Source organism: Rhinoraja longicauda, unplaced genomic scaffold, assembly GCF_053455715.1.
Source record: "Rhinoraja longicauda isolate Sanriku21f unplaced genomic scaffold, sRhiLon1.1 Scf000068, whole genome shotgun sequence".
NCBI classification, from domain to species: domain Eukaryota; kingdom Metazoa; phylum Chordata; class Chondrichthyes; order Rajiformes; family Arhynchobatidae; genus Rhinoraja; species Rhinoraja longicauda.
Genome location: NW_027601286.1, coordinates 335,001 through 342,500, shown reverse-complemented (window position 1 = coordinate 342,500; position 7,500 = coordinate 335,001).

Here is a 7,500-nt window from a genome sequence, read left to right as displayed (position 1 = left end):
GTGCGCGTGGAATTGTTAGCGGCGCCGTGGTTGTGCTGGCGGTGACCATGGCTGCCTGCTCCTTTGGTTCACGATGTCCCCGCCGAAGGCGGCGTACTTTAAAGTACTGCAGCTCGAGCGCACAAGGTGCGCGGGGAATTGTTAGCGGCGCCGTGCTTGTGCTGGCGGTGACCATGGCTGCCTGCTCCTTTGGTTCACGATGTCCCCGCCGAAGGCGGCGTACTTTAAAGTACTGCAGCTCGAGCGCACAAGGTGCGCGTGGAATTGTTAGCGGCGCCGTGGTTGTGCTGGCGGTGACCATGGCTGCCTGCTCCTTTGGTTCACGATGTCCCCGCCGAAGGCGGCGTACTTTAAAGTACTGCAGCTCGAGCGCACAAGGTGCGCGGGGAATTGTTAGCGGCGCCGTCGTTGTGCTGGCGGTGACCATGGCTGCCTGCTCCTTTGGTTCACGATGTCCCCGCCGAAGGCGGCGTACTTTAAAGTGCTGCAGCTCGAGCGCACCATGTGCGTGGGGAATTGTTAGCGGGGGCGTCGTTGTGCTGGGGGCTGACTGTCCCTAGTGGGTATAGGATAATGTTAATGTACGGGGATCGCTGGGCGGCACGGACTTGGAGGGCCGAAAAGGCCTGTTTCCGGCTGTATGTGTATGATATGATATGATATGATGCCTGCCTGCTCATTTGGTTCATGATGTCCACGCGGCAGGCGGAATATTTTAAAAGCACTGTTCTGTACGAAGTGCACAATGTCCGTTGGGGAAATGCAGCTGGGGGTCGGTCGACCGGCTGACGACGCCTGCCTGCCGATTTGGTTCACGATGTCCCCGCCGAAGGCGGCATACTTGAAAGTACCGCCGTTCGCGGCGCGCAATTTGCGGGGGGAGGAATTGTTAGTGCACGTCTGTGTGCTAGGTGACGATGCTTGCCGACTTGGTTCATGCCGTCCACGCCGAAGACGGCGCCGTTTAAAGTACTGCCGCTCGAGGTGCACAATTTGCGGGGGAATTGTTAATGGGCGTCGGCGTGCTGGGTGACGATGTGGAGATGTGGAACGCCGAGCCAGATCTATCTTATTTGTTTGCTTGGCCCACTGGACTTTGCGTGGGCTTTGCAACACTGTGTGCTAGGTTAAATCACGGCCAATAGAGTGAGTGTTTTTAATGATCCTGATCTGATAAGGGGACTAGAGGTAAAAGAGCCGTTAGGAGGCAGTGATCACAACACGATAAGTTTTACTCTGCAAATGGAAAGGTAGAAGGGAAAATCGGAAGTGTCTGTATTACAGTATAGCAAAGGGGATTACAGAGGCATGAGGCGGGAGCTGGCCAAAATTGACTGGAAGGAGGCCCTAGCAGGGAAGACGGTAGAACAGCAATGGCAGGTATTCCAGGGAATAATGCAGAGGTTGCAGGATCAATTTATTCCAAAGAGGTGGAAAGACTCTAAGGGGAGTAAGAGACACCTGTGGCTGACAAGGGAAGTCAGGGACAGCATAAAAATTAAGGAGAGGAGGTATAACATAGCAAAGAAGAGTGGGAAGACAGAGGATTGGGACTCTTTTAAAGAGCAACAAAAGTTAACTAAAGAGGCAATGCGGGGAGAAAAGATGAGGTGCGAGGGTAAACTAGCCAATAATATAAAGGAGGATAGCAAAAGTTTTTTTAGGTACGTGAAGAGGAAAAAAATAGTCAAGGCAAATGTGGGTCCCTTGAAGACAGAAACGGGGGAATTTATTATGGGGAACAAAGAAATGGCAGACGAGTTAAACCGTTACTTTGGGTCTGTCTTCACTGAGGAAGATACACACAATCTCCCAAATGTTCTAGGGGCCGGAGAACCTAGGGTGATGGAGGAACTGAAGGAAATCCACATTAGGCAGGAAATGGTTTTGGGTAGACTGATGGGACTGAAGGCTGATAAATCCCCAGGGCCTGATGGTCTGCATCCCAGGGTACCTAAGGAGGTGGCTCTAGAAATAGTGGAAGCATTGGAGATCATTTTTCAATGTTCTATATAGATTCAGGATCAGTTCCTGTGGATTGGAGGATAGCAAATGTTATCCCACTTTTTAAGAAGGGAGGGAGAGAGAAAACGGGTAATTATAGACCAGTTAGTCTGACATCAGTGGTGGGGAAGATGCTGGAGTCAATTAGAAAAGACGAAATTGCTGAGCATTTGGATAGCAGTAACAGGATCATTGCGAGTCAGCATGGATTTACGAAGGGGAAATCATGCTTGACAAATCTACTGGAATGTTTTGAGGATGTAACTAGGAAAATTGACAGGGGAGAGTCAGTGGACGTGGTGTACCTCGACTTTCAGAAAGCCTTCGACAAGCTCCCACATAGGAGATTAGTGGGCAAAATTAGGGCACGTGGTATTGGGGGTAGGGTACTGACATGGATAGAAAATTGGTTGACAGACGGAAAGCAAAGAGTGGGTATAAATGGGTCCCTCTCGGAATGGCAGGCAGTGACCAGTGGGGTACCGCAAGGTTCGGTGCTGGGACCCCAGCTATTTACGATATGCATTAATGACTTAGACGGAGGGATTAAAAGTACCATTAGCAAATTTGCAGATGATACTAAGCTGGAGGGTAGTGTGAATTGTGAGGAAGATGCAATAAGGCTGCAGGATGACTTGGACAGGTTGTGTGAGTGGGCGGATACATGGCAGATGCAGTTTAATGTAGATAAGTGCGAGGTTATTCACTTTGGAAGTAAGAGTAGAAAGGCAGATTATTGTCTGAATGGTGTCAAGTTAGGAGGAGGGGGAGTTCAACGAGATCTGGATGTCCTAGTGCATCAGTCAATGAAAGGAAGCATGCAGGTACAGCAGGCAGTGAAGAAAGCCAATGGAATGTTGGCCTTCGTAACCAGAGGAGTTGAGTATAGGAGCAAAGAGGTCCTTCTACAGTTGTAGCGGGCCCTGGTGAGACCGCACCTGGAGTACTGTGTGCAGTTTTGGTCTCCAAATTTGAGGAAGGATATTCTTGCTATGGAGGGCGTGCAGCGTAGGTTCACTAGGTTAATTCCCGGAATGGCGGGACGGTCGTATGTTGAAAGGCTGGAGCGATTGGGCTTGTATACACTGGTATTTAGAAGAATGAGGGGGGATCTTATTGAAACATATACGATAATTAGGGGATTGGACACATTAGAGGCAGGAAACATGTTCCCAATGTTGGGGGAGTCCAGAACAAGGGGCCACCGTTTAAGAATAAGGGGTAGGCCATTTAGAACGGAGATGAGGAAGAACCTTTTCAGTCAGAGAGTGGTGAAGGTGTGGAATTCTCTGCCTCAGAAGGCAGTGGAGGCCAGTTCGTTGGATGCTTTCAAGAGAGAGCTGGATAGAGCTCTTAAGGATAACGGAGTGAGGGGGTATGGGGAGAAGGCAGGAACGGGGTACTGATTGAGAGTGATCAGCCATGATCGCATTGAATGGCGGTGCTGGCTCGAAGGGCTGAATGGCCGACTCCTGCACCTATTGTCTATTGTCTATTGTCTATAATCAACCACTTTATTTTGCCCGTCTTTGTGACTCCTCTTTGACACGTCGATCACCGCTGAGGCTGTTTTACCTGTTTCCCCTATGTACCGTAAGGTACACTCCTTACATTGAACTGCATACACCCCATTATTTCGCTCACGGGTTATCCTCTGTGCTATCCAGTCTCTCCTGTCACCCTGTTCTATGTTTTTGTCTATTACCCAGTGGGAGCAGGCCCCATATTGACATTAATTTGTAACCCTACTGCTCCCCTCGTCTGCTGGTTTTATCACCATCTCATGTTTATCCCTCAGCTCTGCCGTGGTCTCCCTCTCTTTTTTTCTGGTGAGGTTCGGCCTATCCTTTGTCATGGGCATATCCCAGGCTGTTTTAGTAACGTTCTTTTAAAACGTGTCGTGTTTGTTTGGCTTTACCCACGTTCCAGCATTAGAGGCCAATTTTTGCAATGTTTCCTGGGTGGGATTTGCCGGTTTTACAAATGGTGTCACTATCTCACCCTGCTTCCTGATACCCTTATGGGGTCGGCTCTGTTCTTGCAGAACCCTCGGGTGGTGCAGAGTCTGGGCCTTGTTATCAATATCTTGCCCTGCTTCCCGATACCCTTGCGGGTTCGGCTCTGTTCTTGCAGATCCCTCAGGTGGTGCAGAGTCTGGGCGGCATCGTCACCCAGCACACCGACGCCCACTGAAAATTACCCACGCACAGTGCGCGCCTGGAGCGGCAGTAGTTCAAACTACCCCTACCCCTACCCCTACCCCTACCGCTACCCCTACCCCTACCCCTACCCCTAACCCTAACCCTAACCCTAACCCTAACCCTAACCCTAACCCTAACCCTAACCCTAACCCTAACCCTAACCCTAACCCTAACCCTAACCCTAACCCTAACCCTAACCCTAACCCTAACCCTGACCCTAATGCAGGCAGAGTTATTTATAAAGTGGCCCAGACTCTGCACCACCTGAGGGTTTTGTAACAGAACCAACCCCATAAGGGTTTCAGGAAGCAGGGCAAGATATTGATAACAAGGCGCAGACTCTGCACCACCTCAGGGTTCTGCAAGAACAGAGCCGACCCCATAAGGGCATCAGGAATCAGGGCAAGATATTGATAAAATGGCCCAGACTCTGCACCACCTGAGGGTTCTGCAAGAACAGAGCCGACCCCATAAGGGCATCAGGAAGCAGGGCAAGATATTGGTAACAAGGCCCACGGGGAAGGCGGCATACTTTGGGGTTATTTTGTAGTGAGTTTTGAAGGCATGTGCTAGTGTTACGCATACCGAGGGCGCGCAAAGTTCGGCGCGCCCGGGCCAAAACGCCTCTGCTGGCCGCGGCCGAGTCGGCCGACGGATTGCCACGGACTTGCTTGACGACCTGTCACTCTCCGTGCATCGGTTGCACGCCCGGTTCGTCCTTTCCATTTGTTTCATGATGTACACGCGGCAGGCGGAATATTTTAAAAGCACTGTTCTGTTCGAAGTGCACAATGGCCGTTGGGGCAATGCAACTGGGGGTCGGTCGACCGGCTGACGACGCCTGCCTGCCGATTTGGTTCACGATGTCCCCGCCGAAGGCGGCATACTTGAAAGTACTGCCGTTCGCGGCGCGCAATTTGCAGGGGGGAGGAATTGTTAGTGGACGTCTGTGTGCTGGGTGACGATGCTTGCCGACTTGGTTCATGCCGTCCACGCCGAAGACGGCGCCGTTTAAAGTACTGCCGCTCGAGGTGCACAATTTGCGGGGGAATTGTTATTGGGCGTCGGCGTGCTGGGTGACGATGTGGAGATGAGGAACGCCGAGCCAGATCTATCTTATTTGTTTGCTTGGGCCACTGGACTTTGCATGGGCTTTGCATCATTGTGTGCTACGTTAAATCACGGCCAATTGAGTGAGTATTTTTTATTCAACCACTCTATTTTGCCCGTCTTTGTGACTCCTCTATGACACGCCGATCACCGCTGACGTGTTAATCTGCGTGTTAGGTATCTCGGGGGTCAGTTGGACGGACAGATGTGTAAGGGTTTTGTTCGGAAGGATCGTTGAGTGTAAACGGTGAACGGGGGTTAAAGGCCCTGAGGTTTCAATCCTCTAAAGAATGTAAAAGGTCTGACGCGTTAGCTAGCAGCTAATGAGGTGAACCTAGCAGCTAATGAGGCTCTCTCTCTCTCACGGCCCCGGGACTCCCTCCCTCCCTCCTCCCTCTTGGAACCCTCCCTGCGTGGGGGGGGGGGGGGGGGGGGGGGGCACGAAGAAAAAGAGGGTATAAGAAGAATCCAGTGGAAGGAGTAGGGACTGGGGGCGAGGTCAGACAGCCTATCCGGCTAATAAAGCATCATGAGGTTAGGTATAAACTCTGATGACTGCATAAACTCGCCCCTAATGGGGGGGGGGGGGGCACTCTCTCCCCCACCCCTCTCTCCCCAGTGCCACTCCCTCCGACCCCCCCCCCACTCTCTTCGTGTCGCTGGGCCCGCCCGGCACGGCCCCGAGGATCACTCCCCGCGCGGCAACGGGACACCGGGTCGCCGGGCCCGCAGGGTCGTCAGTCGGGCGGGGGGGGGGGAGGGTGGCCATGCCAGCAGCAGGAGAGGTTTCCAACGAACCCGCGACCGCAGCAGGACCGCCCTCGGCAGACATTTGGACCCAGCGGGTCCGTTCGGGATGGTTGCCGGGCCCGCAGCAGAGGTTTCCTTCCACCCAACGGGGGGGGGGGGGGGGGGGGGCGGGGCTGCCCATCTTCCCGCTCGAAGCAACGGCCTCACCCTAACGGCCTCACCCTAACAACCCTCACCCTGACCCTAAACCGCTCGGTTCATGACTTCTCTCCGTTTGGTTCATGAATTCGCCATTTAGTTCACGACTTCTCCTGTTGGTTCCTGACTTCTACCTCGTGGTTCGTGATTCCGGCGGGTAGGTGGGGTGCCCGGATACTCTCGGCGAAAGGTGTTCAAGTGGCAACGGCGGTCCCGTAGATAAGACGGGTTCGGATGCTCGAGCGTGTCGAGTAAGCGCCGGATCGGCGCCGGGCGCCCCCGGCCGGCTGGCTTGCCCCCCCCCACCCCCCCCCCCCCCCCTGGCGGCAGAAACGTGTATCGCGCCAGTGCCGCCGCTGAGGTCGAGATTGGCCGCCTCGACCGTTCGAAGCGTCGCAATTCCGGCGGGACTTCCGAACGCTCGTACCGCCAAGTCAGCCGCGACATTCGAGAATTGCACTAAGTCCGAAAGCTGGCGTCGCTTCTTTTTTGCCCGCCGCAGGTTAACGATTTGACGGCGGAAGTCGAGGAGGTCCGATGTGCGGCCTTCAGCGGGGCCGCGGCGCGCCTTTCCCGCCAGGCCTATCGGCCCGTCTCCCGCCGGCCAGAAAATGGCATTTCTTGTCCGGGCGGTCCCGATCACGGTTAACGACTTACCACCGGAAGTCTCTATGACCCCGCAGTTTGCGGCCCCGCGGCGGGCGTCAGTGCGACACGACCGGACGGACGACCGGGCCGACTCCCGCCGACCTCAAAACGGTTTGTTTTGCGCGAAGATGGAGGTGGCGTGCCCGGAGATTTTCGGGAACACGATTTTCAGAGACACTTAGAAAAGATTGTGTGGTGAGGTGCAAAAATGTCAGGGAAGAAAAACCGAAGGGACACAAAAAGATCGGTAAAAGTAGCGCGACTCTGGGCGAGAGTCGGCGGACTCATTGACGGACATTGGTAATACAGTGAGAGTATTTTTTGCACCGAGTTCGAAGTGTGTGCCGGGCAGGCACCGAACCCCACCGAGACTGGCCCAGGCTGTGTGTCCTCTTGGAAAAACGCTCTGTTTCCGATCGATCTGGTGCCGCGTGTCTCACCGCAGGAGAGGCCGAGCGGGCCAGCGGACAAACAAAGGCCGCTGGTGTTTCAGGCTCGTTTGCCAGACTCCACAACGGGCGGGTCCTGCCGCGCGAGCGGTCAGGAACGAGACACGGCCAGGGTGAAAGTCCTGGGCGCGGGTGAGAAC